The sequence below is a fragment of the Pelobates fuscus genome, chromosome 5 (genome assembly GCF_036172605.1).
Source record: "Pelobates fuscus isolate aPelFus1 chromosome 5, aPelFus1.pri, whole genome shotgun sequence".
In the NCBI taxonomy this organism is placed as follows: Eukaryota; Metazoa; Chordata; class Amphibia; order Anura; family Pelobatidae; genus Pelobates; species Pelobates fuscus.
In genome coordinates this window covers 114,418,859-114,438,281 of record NC_086321.1, presented here as the reverse complement: position 1 = coordinate 114,438,281, position 19,423 = coordinate 114,418,859, and the positions used below count along the sequence as shown (strand labels likewise).

At 45.6% G+C, this 19,423-nt stretch overlaps 1 protein-coding gene across 1 annotated transcript in view; it reads right to left on the bottom strand.

Annotated features, from left to right (window-relative positions):
• Window positions 1-19,423, bottom strand: part of ADAMTS19 (ADAM metallopeptidase with thrombospondin type 1 motif 19) — a 227,737-nt gene that overhangs the window by 156,789 nt on the left and 51,525 nt on the right. The gene's annotated exons all lie outside the window — the stretch shown is intronic.

Genomic DNA, 19,423 nt, shown 5'->3' with positions numbered 1-19,423 from the left:
AGTGCATGTCCCTTGATACCCTGACAAGAAATTTCAGAAGACATTGGCGCAATGGTTATTTATAACAAATTCTGATGGTGGCAATGGATAGCGCCTTCATTGACCACAAAACAGAGAATGTGACCTACGGGCCTCTCCCCCCTTTTTTTGTCTGAGATAAAGCATCTCTGTTTTCCAGTTGCACCTGGTGTGCCCACTTCCCCAGTTTATCACGCTAAACTTCTCGCTATGACTTTATGGGTGGGATAGCATCTTCTGCCCGATCCCCACAATCAGGAAGAGGGCATTCACCTCTGCACCCACACCCACAAAATATACATCTTACGGACCAAAACCGGTACCACCTTGACCCTTAATAGCTTAAAGCAATGCATCATCGTAAATGTCCTCTCAGATAACTGTCCTCTCTCTGTTATGTTGCGATAACATTGATTTGTTAATACCAGTTTTATCTACTATATGCTTAAAATGTACATTTAAGGAATTTAAGTGTGCTTCTTTGTGTGGGCGTCTTGTATCCTTGTGCATTGTATACTCTTGACCATCACTACCTTTCGCTTATTGTTAAATTGTTAAACATCTTGTAACTATGTAATGGATATGTAATTGAAAAAATCCTCAATAAAATACAAATGTCAAAAAAAGTTTGTTTTTTTAATTTAATTTGGCATAGATTGGTGGTTAAATGGGTGCATGAAAAGAGTCAAAATACCCCAAGTTTAATACCTTAGGTTGTCTTCCTTTAAAAAATATACACATGTGCAGGGTTATTCAGGGATTCCTGACAGATATCAGTGTTACAGTGTAACTTTTGTTAAGTAAAAAAAAAAAAAAATATTGTAAACATTGGGTATTTCTAAACTCAGGACAAAATTTAGAAACTATTTAGTATGGGTGTTTTTCGGCAGTTTTAGATGCATAACAGATTTTGGGTGTCAAAGTTAGAAAAAGTGTGTTTTTTCATCATATTTTATATTTTTTTTATAGTAAGTTATATGATATGATGAAAATAATGGTATCTTTAGAAGGATCATTTAATGGTGAGAAAAACAGTATATAATATGTGTGGGTACAGTAAATGAGTAAGAGGAAAATTACAGCTAAACACAAACACTGCAGAAATGTAAAAACAGCCCTGGTCCTTAAAGGGACACTCCAGGCACCCAGACCACTTCTGCTTATTGGAGTGGTCTGGGTGCCAACTCCCACTACCCTTAACCCTGCAACTGTAATTATTGCAGTTTTTCATAAACTGCAATATTTACATTGCAGGGTTAACTCCACCTCTAGTGGCTGTCTATTAGACAGCCACTAGAGGTCACTTCCTGGGTTCTAGCACAGGTTTCCTGTGCTAGAGCGTCGCTGGACGTCCTCACGCTGTGTGAGGACCTCCAGCGTTGCTCAAAACCCCATAGGAAAGCATTGAAATGATTTTTCAATGCTTTCCTATGGGGAGACGTAATGCGCATGCGCGGAATTTCCGCGCATGCGCATTAGGTCTCCTCGGCCGGTGAGCGAGATTAGTCTCGCCCACCGGCCGACGTAATCACTAGGAGGAGCGTCGCGGAGGCGGAGACAGCGGCGAGGGACATCGCCGCTGTCCCAGGTAAGTGTCAGGGTACCTGAGGCCTCTACCTCTAAGGGAGGTAGAGACTTGGTGGTTTATCCGTCCAGGCGAGCTGTTTCCTCCGTTCCTCGCGGTTCATCCAGCCACTTAAACACCGGCCGCGAGGAATCCACGTCCTTTTCTAGCAGGACGTTCAATACGTGACGTCATGACGCTATCACGAGCGACCTGTCACTCAAGTGTCCGATATCCAATCGGCACTTGTCAGAGGCGTGCTTACCATCCGGAGCCAGGGTATTTAAGCTTACTTCTCTCTTCAGCTCATTGCCCTGTCGTGGTTCTAGCTTGTCTAGTCACTCAGTGCTCTGGTATTCTAGTTTGCTCTATTTGGTTTTGACTCGGCTTGTTGTACTTCCCTGCTTCTCTGTTCTCCCTTGACCCGGCTTGTCTCTCGCTTATCTGTCTTCCCGTTCCCTCGACCTCGGCTTGTCTCTGACTATTCTCTATTTCTCTCGGTACGTTAGTCCGGCCATTCTAAGGCCCGGTATACGTACCTTTCCACTCTTTGTACTCTGCGTGTTGGATCCCTGTCCCGATCCTGACATTACGACAGGGCCAATGGATCCTGCAGGTACAAACAGTCAGCTTGGTTCTTCTGATCCCAGGTTTGACGCCATGGAGCATAGGATGGATCAGATGGCTCTAGCACTACAGGCACTTTTGTCTCGTGCTAGTAACCCACCTGAGGAGACACGTACTCCTTCTATTTCTCCTGCAGTCTCAGGTCTAGAGGTAGCCACTGTAGGTGCTTCTTCCCGTATTACCCCACCAGTACGTTATGGCGGGTCACCGGAGAAGTGCCGTGGTTTTCTGAACCAGATTAGCATCCATTTCGAATTACAACCCCGCTCTTATCCTACAGATAGAGCGAAGGTTGGATTTGTTATTACTTTACTCATTGAGAAAGCTCTGAGATGGGCCAATCCTTTATGGGAGAATGATAATCCTCTAGTCTATAATTATAATGCCTTTGTAGCTGCGTTTAGAAGAACTTTTGACCCTCCTGGTAGAAAGGTCAATGCAGCTAGATTACTGTTGCGCCTTAGACAGGACAATCGAACACTTGTGGACTATGCACTAGAGTTCAGGTCCTTGGCGGCAGAAGTTAAGTGGAACGAACAGGCTTATATAGATGTGTTTCTGAATGGGTTATCAGATGTAATTCTTGACGAGGTCGCTACTAGAGAACTCCCTGAGAATTTGGAGGATTTAATTTCTTTTATATCTCGTATTGATGAACGCATAAGAGAGAGGCAGAACACGCGAGATAGGACCCGTAGACCCTCCTTTAAACTAGCGCCTACCTTTCGAAATTCTGAGTTCGAGGACTTACGTATTTCTGAACCTATGCAGATAGGCAGTACTCATCTCACAGAGAGAGAGAGACAGTACAGAAGAAGGGAGGGTTTATGTATGTATTGTGGAGTCAGAGGACATTTACGCCTAAATTGTCCTAATCGTTCGGGAAACGCTCGCACCTAAGTTTCTCTAGAGGACAGGCCTTGGGTGTTTCTACTTTGTCCTCTATTCACAACTACAAAGAGTTCAGGCTTCTGTTACCCGTTTCTTTGAAGTGGGAGAAGGGAGTAGTAAAGACTATGGCACTAATCGATTCTGGAGCTGCTGAGAGCTTTATAGATCAGGGTTTTGTTGCCAAGCATGCTATCCCATCCCAGTTAAAAGAGACACCACTGGCTGTTGAGGCCATCGATGGTAGACCGTTACTTGAGCCTGTTATTTTCCATGAGACCATACCGATTAACTTAACTGTTGGCATCCTACATAAAGAGGATATATCCTTAATGCTCATTTCTTCTCCGTCTATTCCCATAGTCCTGGGGTACTCCTGGTTGAGGAGACACAACCCTATTATTAATTGGGAGTCAGGGGAGATAGTTTCGTGGGGAAAGAATTGTCAAGAAAAATGCTTGCGGAAGGTCTTACCTCTCGGATTAACTAACACATCGACTACCTCTGACAATCCTACAGAGACACAAATTCCGTCTCAGTATCTAGATTTAAAGGCAGTATTTGACAAAAAAAAAGCCGATACCTTACCCCCACACAGGTCCTTTGATTGCAAAATTAACCTACTCCCTGGTACCATGCCTCCCAGAGGTCATGTATACCCATTATCTACAAAAGAGAACTCAGTTCTAGAGGAGTATATTCACGAGAATTTAGACAAGGGATTCATCAGGAGGTCCTCCTCCCCTGCCGGGGCTGGATTTTTTTTTGTTAAAAAGAAAGATGGTTCTTTGAGACCTTGTATTGATTATCGAGGCTTGAATAAGATAACCATTAAAAATGCCTACCCGATTCCCTTGATCACCGAACTCTTCGATCGTTTGAAGGGCTCTACAATTTTCACCAAGTTAGACCTCAGAGGGGCATATAACTTGGTGAGAATCCAGCAGGGACATGAGTGGATGACGGCATTCAATACTCGATATGGTCACTATGAATATACTGTTATGCCTTTTGGGTTATGCAATGCGCCAGCTGTATTCCAGGATCTGATAAATGAGGTTCTTAGGGAATTTCAGCAAGATTGCGTCATTGTATACCTAGATGATATACTCATTCATTCTAGTGAGATTGAGACTCATCACAAGCAAGTCAGGAGGGTTTTGCACAAGCTTCTCCAGCATGGCTTGTACTGCAAGTTGGAGAAATGTAGCTTTGATCAAACCCAGGTAACCTTTCTCGGCTATGTGATCTCTGGGGAGGGATTTAAGATGGATCCGGATAAGCTCCAATCCATTCTAGAGTGGCCTTTACCCAAAGGTCTTAAAGCCGTACAGAGATTTATTGGTTTTTCTAATTATTATAGGCGCTTTATTAAGGGCTATTCTTCCATTATCGCACCTATCACTAATATGACCAAACAGGGGGCTGATACTAAGAATTGGACTACTGAAGCTCTCCTTGCGTTCAAAACTCTCAAGGAGCTTTTCGCTTCCGCTCCAATTTTAGTTCACCCCGACACTTCTCTGCCTTTTCTACTTGAGGTAGACGCATCAGAGACTGGTTTAGGTGCTGTCCTATCTCAAAGGTTGGGGGTTGATAAACCATTACATCCATGTGGATTTTTCTCTAAAAAATTGACCGGTACTGAAAGCAGATATGACATTGGTGACAGAGAATTACTAGCGGTTATCAAGGCTTTGAAAGAGTGGAGACATTTATTGGAAGGTACATTACATCCTGTTACCATTCTAACTGACCACAAAAATTTGTCTTATATCGGAGAGGCTAAGCGGTTGTCCTCCAGGCAGGCTCGTTGGTCGTTGTTTCTTACCCATTTCAATTACGTTCTGACTTACAGACCTGGGTCAAAGAATTCTAAAGCCGATGCGCTATCTCGCCAATATGAGCCCTCTGCTTCTGTTGAACCACTTATGTCCTCCATTGTACCCAAATGCAATATTATTGCTAATACCAGTCTCAAAATCCATTCTCCGCTACTTGACCAGATCTTGAAGTCACAACATCTAGCTCCCGGAAACACTCCTGAGGGAAGAAACTTTGTTCCTCCTGAACTTCAACTGGAGCTCTTACAATGTTTTCACGAAAGTAAAATAGCTGGTCATCCTGGTATTCGCAAAACATACTCTTTGATATCCAAGGATTTCTGGTGGCCTTCACTTCGAAAAGATATTGAGGAGTTCGTCGCAGCTTGTGAAACTTGTGCCAAGACTAAACTACCTCATGCATCTCCATGTGGCCTGTTACACCCCTTGGACATTCCTGAGAAACCTTGGTCCTGTTTGTCCATAGACTTTATCGTTGATTTGCCTGCTTCCAAGAGACAGACTGTTATTCTCACGGTGGTGGATAGATTTACTAAGATGGCCCATTTCGTGCCATTACCTAAACTTCCGACTTCTCCTGAATTGGCGGAGATTTTTGCAAGAGAGGTTTTTCGCCTACATGGGATTCCTTCGGAGATTGTCTCTGATAGAGGCTCTCAATTTGTCTCACGTTTCTGGAGATCCTTTTGTTCTCAAATGGGCATCAAATTGAACTTCTCCTCGGCCTATCACCCTCAGTCTAACGGAGCTGCTGAACGTACTAATCAAAAGATCGAACAGTATCTACGTTGCTTTGTTTCCGAACACCAGGACGATTGGGTCGGTCTGATTCCTTGGGCGGAGTTCGCACACAATAACCTTGTTTGCGATTCAACTCGCTCTAGCCCTTTCTTCATGAACTATGGCTTTCATCCTTCGATTTTTCCTTCGGTTTCCTCTTCTCAGGGGATACCGTCGGTTGATGATCATGTCGCCAACCTGAAGAAATTATGGGATCAGACTCGGCAAATTCTGTTACATAGTTCCTCGTTGTTCAAGAAACACGCTGACAAGCATAGAAGAGCGGCTCCTGTTTTTGTTCCTGGGGATAGGGTATGGTTAAGTACTAAGAATATTCGACTAAAAGTTCCATCTATGAAATTTGCTCCTCGCTACATAGGTCCTTACAGGGTACTCACTCGTATCAATCCGGTTGCGTATCGCCTTGCTCTGCCACCTGCCTTACGCATTCCTAACTCTTTTCATGTCTCCTTGTTGAAACCTCTTATTTGCAACAAATTCTCCTCTAAGGTCTCCTCGCCTCGTCCTGTTCAGGTGGAGGGTCGGGAGGAGTACGAGGTCAGTTCCATCGTTGATTCCAGAATTTCAAGGGGAAAATTGCAATATCTGGTCAACTGGAGGGGATATGGTCCTGAGGAGAGGAGTTGGGTACCTCAGGAGGACGTTCATGCTTCTCGCCTTCGCAGAGCATTTCACCTCCGCTTCCCATCTCGCCCCGGTTCCTTCCGCCCGGTGGGCGTATCTGAGAGGGGGGGTACTGTCAGGGTACCTGAGGCCTCTACCTCTAAGGGAGGTAGAGACTTGGTGGTTTATCCGTCCAGGCGAGCTGTTTCCTCCGTTCCTCGCGGTTCATCCAGCCACTTAAACACCGGCCGCGAGGAATCCACGTCCTTTTCTAGCAGGACGTTCAATACGTGACGTCATGACGCTATCACGAGCGACCTGTCACTCAAGTGTCCGATATCCAATCGGCACTTGTCAGAGGCGTGCTTACCATCCGGAGCCAGGGTATTTAAGCTTACTTCTCTCTTCAGCTCATTGCCCTGTCGTGGTTCTAGCTTGTCTAGTCACTCAGTGCTCTGGTATTCTAGTTTGCTCTATTTGGTTTTGACTCGGCTTGTTGTACTTCCCTGCTTCTCTGTTCTCCCTTGACCCGGCTTGTCTCTCGCTTATCTGTCTTCCCGTTCCCTCGACCTCGGCTTGTCTCTGACTATTCTCTATTTCTCTCGGTACGTTAGTCCGGCCATTCTAAGGCCCGGTATACGTACCTTTCCACTCTTTGTACTCTGCGTGTTGGATCCCTGTCCCGATCCTGACAGTAAGTCACTGAAGGGGTTTTCACCCCTTCAGTAACCGGGGATTGGTGGGTGGGAGGGAGAGGGACCCTCCAGTGCCAGAAAAACGGATCGTTTTTCTGGCACTGGAGTTTCCCTTTAACGGTAAGAAAATTGAAAAACTGGCTGGTCACTAATGGGTTAAAATCCACAATCATTGGACACTGGTGGAAACCACTTCTTGAATATATTACTTAGTCCATATGGTAAGTCTCCTCTCAGGTCCATTTGTTAAAAACATAGCAGTAAACCTTGCTACTAACTGTTGGCATTTCGCCTAAATATCGCAAAGGACATTGCTTATTTAAAAGATAAAATCTTTTTTTTTATTTTTATTCTTTATTTTAAAGTACATTGAGATATCACAATAACATGAATAATATAGAGGTTACCCTGCGCAGAGATATAATAATTGTCATAGGTAGGATACCAGTCACGTTTCTAAACACAGGCAACTATGATTATTAACATTTTTATAGGTGGTCTAAGGAGAACTAACTGCACTTTTTTGTTTGTATAAGTAAGTAGATCAGTGTCACAAACTCAAGAATCGATAAGGAGGGAAAAAAACAAAATAAAATTAACACGAGTTTTAACCACATATAGTTTTCAATTCCCTTAATAAACAGAAGAGAAGTTACTCAGCCGCTTTAAGAGGGCAACAACACCATCTGAGCTATATATTAACTGAGACTGCCAGCTTATTCTCACACTACAGGCATTATGATGTACGCAGTTCTCCCTATTCCCATGCTTTGCTTACAGCCCCCTCGTGTAGAGAGAAAACAGTACTTACAAGAGTGAGTACATTTATTTTAAAGTGCTAAGAGCATCCAGACCTAGTCTCCTGTGTGTTTGCGTTGCTGTGGTCACTTGAGCTATATGTGGGCTGTGATGTGGCGTTGACTATGGGAACAGCTGGTGTCTGATGCTTTTAATTATAATGTATATTAAATATCTGCAGATACCTGTCGTTTGCGTCTAGCTCAGGGACAATTCTTAAGGTGTGCTCGAGGTTTTGTATGTATTCGAGCTGAGTTTGGTGGTCTCATGTGACAGGTGTGTTGTAAAATAATTGTATTAGTGATTGACTGCAAGCAAGCAGGAAAGTGAACATTGAAAGTAAGCAAACAACAAATTAAGTATAAACTTGTGAAGGCTGTTTGAGGTATAGACTTGGATCTAGTAAGTCAAGTCGTAACAGCAGCGTACAGGTTCGGAGCAGACCGCCTAGGGATAAACAGCGTTGTTGCTGGGTTCAACCTAAGAGGTTCTCTGTCCTCCGCATTGCGCCCCACAGGGTCTAGAGAGTCCTGTGAAAGATGTATGGCAGCCAGCAAGGTCTTTGCTTCGGCGAAGTCCTGTATCATATGTCGTTTTTCCCCTTGGCAGACTAGGAGTATACTCGCCTGTCGCCAGTGGTATTGGATATTGTGCTTTCTGAGCAGGGATGTAAAGGGTGCCATTGATCTTCTCCATTCTAGCGTACCTCCCGATAGGTCAAAGCTTAGTGGCATGGATTTGAAGATGCAGGGTGATTTATTCTTTATAGCCTTCAGCACTGCAGCACTGTCTTTCATGTTCTGGAACCGGATTACAATGTCTCTGGGTGCATCTGCCGGGGCCCTAGGTCACTAGAGCACTCGGAAGTACCCATTAAGTCCTAACTCCTTCCCTTGCTTTTGGGATTGGATGTCTGCCAGTAACCGCTAAGGACATGTGGTAGTTCGGCTGCAGGGATATCCTACCTAATGCCTCTGATCTTTATGTTCTTCCTGCGTCTGGAGTCCTCCATAGCTGTGAATCGTTCAGTATGGAGCTTTGCCTGTTGTTGCAGCTTCAGCGCAGCTAGTTGAGTGGAGTGAGCTCCTGTGGTAGTCTCCAGGGCCTCCATCCGGCCTGTCAGACCCCTGATGTCTGTGCGGATCACAGCTAAGTTCGTCTGTAAGTTAGCCTGGAGATCAGCAAGGAGTGCTTTTAGCACGACAGTAGTCAATGGCTCTGATTCTGGCTTAGAGAGGGTTGGTTGGTGTGTTGGTGGCACCAGTGTCGCCTCCATATCATCCTCGGTATAGAAATCATCATAGTATTCTGAACAGGCCTCACAGTAGGCTACCATATTGGATCCTGCTGCACCATGTGCTTGACAGAAGAGATCTCAAATAGTGATGTCCCGAACTGTTCGCTGGCAAATAGTTCCAGGCGAACATCGCTTGTTCGCGTTCGCCACGGTTGGCGAACACATGCGCTGTTCGGTCCGCCCCCTATTCGTCATTCATTGAGTAAACTTTGACCCTGCCTGTACCTCACAGTCAGCAGACACATTCCAGCCAATCAGCAGCAGACCCTCCCTCCCAGACTCTCCCACCTCCTGGACAGCATCCCTTTTACATTCATTGTGAAGCTGCATTCTTAGTGAGAGTAGGGACAGTGTAGCTGCTGCTGATTTGATATGGAAATTTATAGCTAGGCTAGTGTATTCAGTGTCCACTACAGTCCTGAAGGACTCATCTGATCTCTGCTGTAAGGACAGCACCCAAAAAGGCCCTTTTTAGGGCTAGAACATCAGTCTGCTTTTTTTTTCTGTGTAATGTAATTGCAGTTGCCTGCCTGCCAGCCTGTGTGTCAGGCTCCCAGCATATACTGTGCCCACTTGCCCAGTGCCACCACTCACTCACTGGTGTCACAATAGCTTGCATTTAAAAAAAACAAAACTTTTTTGACTGTAATATAATAGCAGTCAGTTTCCTTCACTAGTGTGTCTTTCAGGGCCTGCCCAGTGCCACCACTCACTCACTGGTGTCACAATAGCTTGCATTTAACAAAAAAAATACTTTTTGGACTGTAATATAATAGCAGTCAGTTTCCTTCACGAGTGTGTGTTTCAGGGCCTGCCAGGGCACAGTGTCACACCAGTGCAACTCATATCTGGTGTAACAGTAGTGTACATTTAAAAAAAAAATAGAATTTTGACTGTAATAGATTGAATAGCAGTTAGTTGTCTGCCAGCATGTGTGTCAGGCTCACAGCGTATACTGTGCCCACTTGCCCAGTGCCACCACTCACTCACTGGTGTCCCAATAGCTTGCATTTAAAAAAAAAACCTTTTGGACTGTAATATAATAGCAGTCAGTTTCCTTCACTAGTGTGCGTTTCAGGGCCTGCCAGGGCACAGTGTCACACCAGTGCAACTCATATCTGGTGTAACAGTAGAGTACATTTAAAAAAAAAAATAGAATTTTGACTGTAATAGATTGAATAGCAGTTACTTGTCTGCCAGCGTGTGTGTCAGGCTCACAGCGTATACTGTGCCCACTTGCCTAGTGCCACCACTCACTCACTGGTGTCACAATAGCTTGCATTTAAAAAAAACAAAACTTTTTTGACTGTAATATAATAGCAGTCAGTTTCCTTCACTAGTGTGTCTTTCAGGGCCTGCCCAGTGCCACCACTCACTCACTGGTGTCACAATAGCTTGCATTTAACAAAAAAAATACTTTTTGGACTGTAATATAATAGCAGTCAGTTTCCTTCACGAGTGTGTGTTTCAGGGCCTGCCAGGGCACAGTGTCACACCAGTGCAACTCATATCTGGTGTAACAGTAGTGTACATTTAAAAAAAAAAATAGAATTTTGACTGTAATAGATTGAATAGCAGTTAGTTGTCTGCCAGCATGTGTGTCAGGCTCACAGCGTATACTGTGCCCACTTGCCCAGTGCCACCACTCACTCACTGGTGTCCCAATAGCTTGCATTTAAAAAAAAAAACCTTTTGGACTGTAATATAATAGCAGTCAGTTTCCTTCACTAGTGTGCGTTTCAGGGCCTGCCAGGGCACAGTGTCACACCAGTGCAACTCATATCTGGTGTAACAGTAGAGTACATTTAAAAAAAAAAATAGAATTTTGACTGTAATAGATTGAATAGCAGTTACTTGTCTGCCAGCGTGTGTGTCAGGCTCACAGCGTATACTGTGCCCACTTGCCTAGTGCCACCACTCATATCTGGTGTCACAATAGCTTGCATTTAAAAAAAAAAAAAACCTTTTGGACTGTAATATAATAGCAGTCAGTTTCCTTCACGAGTATGCATTTCAGGGCCTGCCAGGGCACAGTGTCACACCAGTGCCACTCATATCTGTTGTCACAGTAGCTTGCACGCATAGTACCACTAATCAAAAAAAAATGACAGGCAGAGGCAGGCCACCCCGCAGGGGCCGTCGTGGTCGTGATGCTGTGATTCCCTTTGGCCCTAGAATAATGCCCAGTGTTCAGAGGCCACATACCCTGAACTTGAAAATTTCTGAGGAAATAGTTGACTGGCTAACACAGGACACCCAATCTTCTACAGCTTCCGCTCGGAACCTTGACGCACCATCCTCCTCCAGCTTAGCTTCGGGCACCTCTTAAGTTACCACTCGCCCGCCTGCCGCCACCACCAACACTAGCACCACAGCCACTTCACTTGATCTGTCAGAGGAGTTATTTACACATCAGTTGGAAGAAATGAGTGATGCACAACCATTATTGCCAGAGGATGTAGATAACAGAGATATGTCTCAGTCAGGCAGCATTACACACGTACGGTGTGATGATGATGATGTTGTACCCGCTGCTGCTTCCTTTTCTGAGTTGTCAGATACAAGTGAAGCAGTTGATGATGATGATGCGTCCGTGGATGTCACGTGGGTGCCCGCTAGAAGAGAAGAACAGGGGGAAAGTTAAGATGGGGAGACAGAGAGGAGGAGGAGACGAGTTGGAAGCAGGGGGGGGTCATCGCAAGGAGCTAGTGGCACAGTCAGTCAGCATGCATCGGCACCCGGGGTCAACCAGACAGCACGCCAATCAACGCATGCTGTTGCCACCACCAGAATGCCGTCATTGCAGAGCTCAGCAGTGTGTCATTTTTTTTGTGTGTCTGCCTCTGACAACAGCGATGCCATTTGCAACCTGTGCCAAAAGAAACTGTGTCGTGGGAAGTCCAACACCCACCTAGGTACAACTGCTTTGCGTAGGCACATGATCGCACATCACAAACGCCTATGGGATCAACACATGAGTACAAGCAGCACACAAACTCAAAGCCGCCATCCTCCTCCTGGTCCAGCATCTTCAGCCACGTCAACCACTGCTGTCCTCCTTGCCCCCTCTCAACCATCCGCCACTCCGTCTCTCGCCTTGAGTAGTTCCTGCTCATATGCCCACAGTCAGGTGTCTGTGAAGGACATGTTTGAGCGTAAGAAACCAATGTCACAAAGTCACCCCCTTGCCCGGCATCTGACAGCTGGCTTGTCTGAACTCTTAGCCCACCAGCTTTTACCATACAAGCTGGAGGAGTCTGAGGCGTTCCAAAAATTTGTAGCTATTGGGACCCCGCAGTGGAAGGTACCCGGCCGAAATTTCTTTGCACAACAGGCAATCCCCAACCTGTACTCGATTGTGCAAAAGGAAGTAATGGCATGTCTGGCACACAGTGTTGGGGCAAGGGTCCATCTGACCACTGATACCTGGTCTGCAAAGCATGGTCAGGGCAGGTATATCACCTACACTGCGCATTGGGTAAACCTGCTGATGGCTGCCAAGCAAGGAATGCGTGGCTCTGCAGAGGAGTTGGTGACACCACCACGACTTGCAGGCAGGCCTGCGGCCACCTCCTCTACTCCTCCTACTCCATCCTCTTCCATAACCTCCTCGGCTGAGTCCTCTTCTGCTGCTGCGTCTTGCTCCACATCAACGGCACCCCCCAGCCCCCCAGGTACTGTTCCACATCCCAGATACGGCAGTGTCACGCCGTCTTGGGGTTGAATTGCCTGAAAGCAGAGAGTCACACCGGACCAGCACTCCTGTCCGCCCTGAACACACAGGTGGATCAGTGGCTGACTCCGCACCAACTGGAGATCGGCAAAGTGGTTTGTGACAATGGAAAATTTCAGGCGTTCCTACAGGGCCATGGCGCACTTTTCTGATATCCAGCGGCGAAACAACATGCCAGTTAGGCGATTGATTTGCGACAGCCCGACACGTTGGAATTCAACACTCCTAATGTTCGACCGCCTGCTCCAACAAGAAAAAGCCGTTAACGAGTATTTGTATGACCGGGGTGCTAGGACAGCGGAGCTGGGAATTTTTTTGCCACGTTACTGGACGCTCATGCGCAATGCCTGTAGGCTCATGCGTTCTTTTGAGGAGGTGACAAACCTAGTCAGTCACACCGAAGACACCATCAGCGACATCATACCATTTGTTTTCTTCCTGGAGCGTGCCCTGCGAAGAGTGCTGGATCAGGCCGTAGATGAGCGTGAAGAGGAAGAGTTGTGGTCACCATCACCACAAGAAACAGCCTTATCAGCATCGCTTGCTGGACCTGCGGCAACGCTGGAAGAGGATTGTGAGGAAGAGGAGTCAGAGGAGGAATGTGGCTTTGAGGAGGAGGATGAAGACCAACCACAACAGGCATCCCAGGGTGCTCGTTGTCACCTATCTGGTACCTGTGGTGTTGTACGTGGCTGGGGGGAAGAACATACCTTCAGAGAGATCACTGAGGACGAGGAACAGGACATGAGTAGCTCGGCATCCAACCTTGTGCAAATGGGGTCTTTCATGCTGTCGTGCCTGTTGAGGGAACCTCGTATAAAAAGGCTGAAGGAGAACGACCTGTACTAGGTGTCCACGCTACTAGACCCCCGGTATAAGCAGAAAGTGCCTGAAATGTTACCAAATTATGGCAAGTCGGAAAGGATGCAGCAGTACCAAAATCAATTAAAAAGTATGCTTTACACAGCGTATAAGGGTGATGTCACAGCACAACGGGAATCTAACAGGGGAAGAGGTGAAAGTAATCCACCTCCTCCCACGACCACGCCTGCAAGGACAGGACGCTTTACAGATGTGTTGTTGATGGAGGACATGCAGAGTTTTTTTAAGTCCTACGCATCACCACAGCCCTTCGGGGTCCACCCTCAGAGAACGACTCGACCGGCAGGTAGCAGACTACCTCGCCTTAACTGCAGATATCGACCCCTTGACCAGTGGCGTACATACCAGGGTCGCAGGGGTCGCGGCTGCGACCGGGCCCGGCCCACCAGGGGGCCCGGCCGCCCTGCGATCCAGGTATGTAGGTCACTGGGCCAGCCTCTTCTGCTGGGGGGGCCCAGGAGCCGGCCACCTCCGGGCCCCCCGAGGCTGGCCCTGCTGTCACCCGGCTGGCTGGCGGGCGCGCGAGGGAGCACTGTCCCCTGGGTGCTCCCTCTTCAGCTCCCTCGCGCACCGCACTGAAACCGGAGCCGGAAGATGACGTCATCTTCCGGCTCCGGCATCAGTACGCGGCGCGCGAGGGAGCTGAAGAGGGAGCACCCAGGGGACAGTGCTCCCTCGCGCGCCCGCCAGCCAGCCGGGTGGCAGCCTGGCCAGCAACACCACTGGACCCCAGGGAATCCCCCCAGCTCTCCCATAGGTAAGGAGGGGGGATAAAAAAAAAAACAAAAAAACGTTTGAGTGTGTATGTTAGTGAGTGTGTTAGTGTTAGTGAGTGTGTGTGTTAGTGAGTGTGTTAGTGTTAGTGAGTGTGTGTGTTAGTGAGTGTGTGTGTTAGTGAGTGTGTTAGTGTTAGTGAGTGTGTGTGTTAGTGAGTGTGTGTGTTAGTGAGTGTGTGTGTTAGTGAGTGTGTGTGTTAGTGAGTGTGTGTGTTAGTGAGTGTGTTAGTGTTAGTGAGTGTGTGTGTTAGTGTTAGTGAGTGTGTGTGTTAGTGAGTGTGTTAGTGTTAGTGAGTGAGTGTGTGTGTTAGTGAGTGAGCGTGTGTGTTAGTGTTAGTGAGTGTGTGTGTTAGTGAGTGTGTTAGTGTTAGTGAGTGAGTGTGTGTGTGAGTGAGTGAGTGTGTGTGTTAGTGAGTGTGTGTTAGTGGGTGTGTGTGTTAGTGAGTGTGTGTGTTAGTGAGTGTGTGTGTTAGTGAGTGTGTGTATTAGTGAGTGTGTGTGTTAGTGAGTGTGTTCGTGTTAGTGAGTGTGTGTGTTGGTGTTAGTGAGTGTGTGTTAGTGTTAGTGAGTGTGTGTTAGTGTTAGTGTTAGTGAGTGTGTGTTAGTGTTAGTGAGTGTGTGTTAGTGTTAGAGTGTGTGTTAGTGAGTGTGTGTGTTAGTGTGTGTTAGTGAGTGTGTTAGTGAGTGTGTGTTAGTGTTAGTGAGTGTGTGTGTTAGTGTTAAGAGTGTGTTAGTGTTAGAGTGTGTTAGTGAGCGTGTGTGTGTTAGTTAGTGAGTGTGTGTGTTAGTGTTAGAGTGTGTGTGTTAGTGAGTGTGTTAGTGTTAGTGAGTGTGTTAGTGAGTGTGTTAGTGTTAGTGAGTGTGTTAGTGTTAGTGAATGTGTGTGTTAGTGAGTGTGTTAGTGTTAGTTAGTGTGTTAGTGTTAGTGAGTGTGTGTGTTAGTGTTAGAGTGTGTGTGTTAGTGAGTTTGTGTGTTAGTGTTAGAGTGTGTGTGTCTGTTACTGAGTATGTTTGTGTGCGTCTGTCACTGAGTGTGTGTCTGTCAGTAAATGTGTGCGTCTGTTCATGAGAGTGTGTGTGTGTGTGTCTTAAGCACTTACCTTTCTCCAGCGCCGGACTCCCTTAACGCTGGGGATCTCTCCGTCCCCATCCGCCTCTCAGCTCCGAATGCACATGCGTGGCAAGAGCCACGCGCGCATTCAAACCGCCCATAGGAAAGCATTACTCAATGCTTTCCTATGGACGCTCAGCGTCTTCTCACTGTGATTTTCACAGTGAGAATCGCAGAAAATCCTCTAGCGGCTGTCAATGAGACAGCCACTAGAGGCTGGATTAACCCTCAGTGAAACATAGCAGTTTCTCTGAAACTGCTATGTTTTCAGCTGCAGGGTTAAAACTAGAGAGACCTGGCACCCAGACCACTTCATTGAGCTGATGTGATCTGGGTGTCTGTAGTGGTCCTTTAAGTGTATGTGTTTATGCATGCACTGGCATACATACCGCGGTCGCAAGGGTCGCAGCCCTGCGACCAGGTGCCCGCCGCCATGTGTTGCGGCCCCAGCCTGCGCAGAGTAAGCGCTCACGCGGGGGGAGGGAGGGGCCCCGGATCAGTTTTCGCACCGGGGCCCCATGGGTTGTGTGTACGCCACTGTCCTTGACTACTGCGTGTGCAGGCTTGACCTGTGGCCTGCGCTATCCCAATTTGCGATAGAACTTCTGGCCTGCATCGCTTCAAGTGTCCTGTCAGAAAGGACCTTCAGTGCAGCAGGAGGTATTGTCACTGAGAAGAGAAGTCACCTAGGTCAAAAAAGTCGAGATTGCCTCACCTTTATTAAGATGAATGAGGGATGGATCTCCAAGGGACTTACAGTGGGCGATACAATTGACTAAAAAAGGCCTGATGAGGGGGACTACTTAACACACCACTCCTATCTGGTGGCACAATAGATTGCACGCGCAGTGCCCCAAATTTGAAGTAGGAGGACCGACCAAGCATCTTTTTCCATCTCCCACTTCCTATAATCGATGCCTTATATACACGTCCCCTGATAGGGGACGTAACAGGGATTAAACTGATAAGAATAGTACTACTTAACACACCACTCCTATCTGGTGGCACATTAGATTGCACGCGCAGTGCCCCAAATTTGAAGTAGGAGGACCGACCAAGCATCTTTTTCCATTAAATTGCACGCGCAGTGCCCCAAATTTGAAGTAGGAGGACCGACCAGGCATCTTTTCCATCTCCCGCTTCCTGGGTGGAGGAAGAGAGACCTTCAATGACATCAGTGAAGACAAGGAACGGGACATGGCTAGCTTGGTATCCAACCTTGTGCAAATGGGGAGTTTGCGGTTGTGCAAATGGACTGTTTGCGGTTGTTTGCGGTGCGTTAAACGGGGAGTTTGGTCTGTAACTGTGAAGCGGGCGTAACCATTACACTACCTGATCGATACAACATCATACCTGATGTTTTAAAGCAGGTTATTCCAAACAATTTTGGAATGTAAGGTGATTTTATGCCCTTTATGGATTAAAACCAGACTCTGCATCAACTTTTGCCATGGATCCCCCTCCGGCATGCCACAGTCCAGGTGTTAGTCCCCTTGAAACAACTTTTACATCACTATTGTGGCCAGAAAGAGTCCCTGTGGGCTTTAAAATTTGCCTGCCCATTTAAGTCTATGGCGGTTCACCCGGTTTGCCCGTTCGCGAACATTTGCGGAAGTTCCCGTTCGCCGTTCGCGAACCGGAAATTTTATGTTCGCGACATCACTAATCGCAAATATTGGAGCCTAATCGCGACTTGTCTGGCTTCAGTTTTTACTGAACTGTTTATCGTGCCAGTCGGGCAATCATGTTGGGATATCGGGTCCCTAAGGGGGTTATTACTGCTCCGGCTGCACGGAGCTCATGGGTGTTGTGATCGCTCAGCTCGGCTGTTTTACTCCATCCTAAAAGATAAAATCTCAATCTAAACACCATACAAACTCTCTTTTGAGTATCACCAAATCATATATTTCCAAAGATCTGTTTCCAAAATCACAGAATCGTATATAATAAACTACAGTGCACATAAAACACTTTTACCTAAAATATCTCACCAAGGGAAAGAAAAAAGTAGACACATAATATTGCATGTACTTTTAAAAATTATCTCTATTTTAAAAATATTACTAAAAAATTTAGTAAAAAAAGGCAGAAAATTATAAAAAGTTATATACGGTAAGTCAAACTCAGCATTTAAACCTCTAGGTTCTAGAGTTCCTAACCTGTGCATCCATATCATTTCTTTTTGGAGACAGATCTTTGGAAATATATGATTTGGTGATATCCAATAGAGAGTTTGTATTGAATTTAGATTAAGATTTTATCTTTCAAATAAACAATGTCCTTTGCGATATTTAGGCAATATGCCAACAATTAATAACAAGGTTTAGTGCTATGTTTTTAACAAATGTACCTGAGAGGAGACATACCATATTACTAAGTAATATATTCAAGAAGTAGTTTGAACCAGTGTCCAATGATTGTGTATTTTATGTAAGAACCCACTTAGTTGGGCAGACTTTAAATATGGATTGGCAGGAGATGAGGAAGTGATCTAAGGAAGCTGACAGGCGAAACGCGTCATCACGCATACGCCACGTCATGTCACGTCATTACATGGACCAGATGCTAACCCCGCCTCCCGGAAGTGTTTATATAAAGTGCTGGAGAGCCCGAAAGTCCGCAGGCGGCAGGGAACTGGATGGTCTAAGCACGACATATTCGGAATCAGGAGGTGGTGTGATAACGTCTTTTAAAGGTTTTATGTCAATAAAGAATTGAGATTGTATCCCTTGATGGCCTTTCCTGCATCATTGACCCACTAAGTGATTTACACATGCTGAGAAGTTAGAGTAGGCTCATCTGCTCTCCACTTGTGAGTGCTTCTTAACATTATAATACAAATACTATTTATATATAGGATTACACTATGTTTTATTTCTGGTGGGGTTTTCTGTGTTTCTACCTTTGAGTTCAATTGGATGATACAAAAGCTGCCTGCAAGTTTAAGCAGCATATTATTGGAAGTACTTTATTTTCAAAATATGCACTTTGACAAAGGTTTTGTACAGTATTGGTGATTTATGTACACTTTGTGTATTTATGTGCACTGTAAATATTATATATTTTTACACCATTTGGAAAATTTGCTATAGTCTTAAAGACACAGGGCACCTTTATTTGTTGTTTAATGTCTGTTAAACGTCACTGACTACAAACTAGTGAGATAAGGACCACTAACAATAGCTTTTCCTTGGTTTGATCATGTGGTGATTCACTTTTGCTGTTTTATGAAAATGAGAGGTAACGCTACAATGTACATGTGACTATCTCCTAGAGACCTACACCAGTGGCTCTTAACCGTGAGTCTGAACATAAAATTTGAACCCAATACATTTTCAGTGATTGTCAAATGGATAGCACTGATACATTATAGTAATCTGGACTCATACAACTTACTCAATAAATAGTTTTCTGCCCTGTCACTTCCTTCCTATTTACAACGGATAACCTTTTTACATTGGGATTGAGTTTAATGGCATTATCTTTGAGGATTTATTGTTGTATTTTTTTTCATTACAAAGGAAGAATTGATCAATGAACTAATTTTTCAAATGAAAAATGGTATACTAAATTAATGGTGTTTGTAAATGTTTGGTCCCTGTAACCAAAAAAAAAAAAAAAATACAAACAAACAAAAACATTAAGAGCCAATGTGCATTGCTTGCCATATAAACACTCACCCTATATCAATTTTGACCAAGCTTTGCGTGCAGCATTTGCACACTGTATTCACAACTTGGGTTGCACTAGATGAGCCCTATCTGTATGTAAACATATGGTAACTGC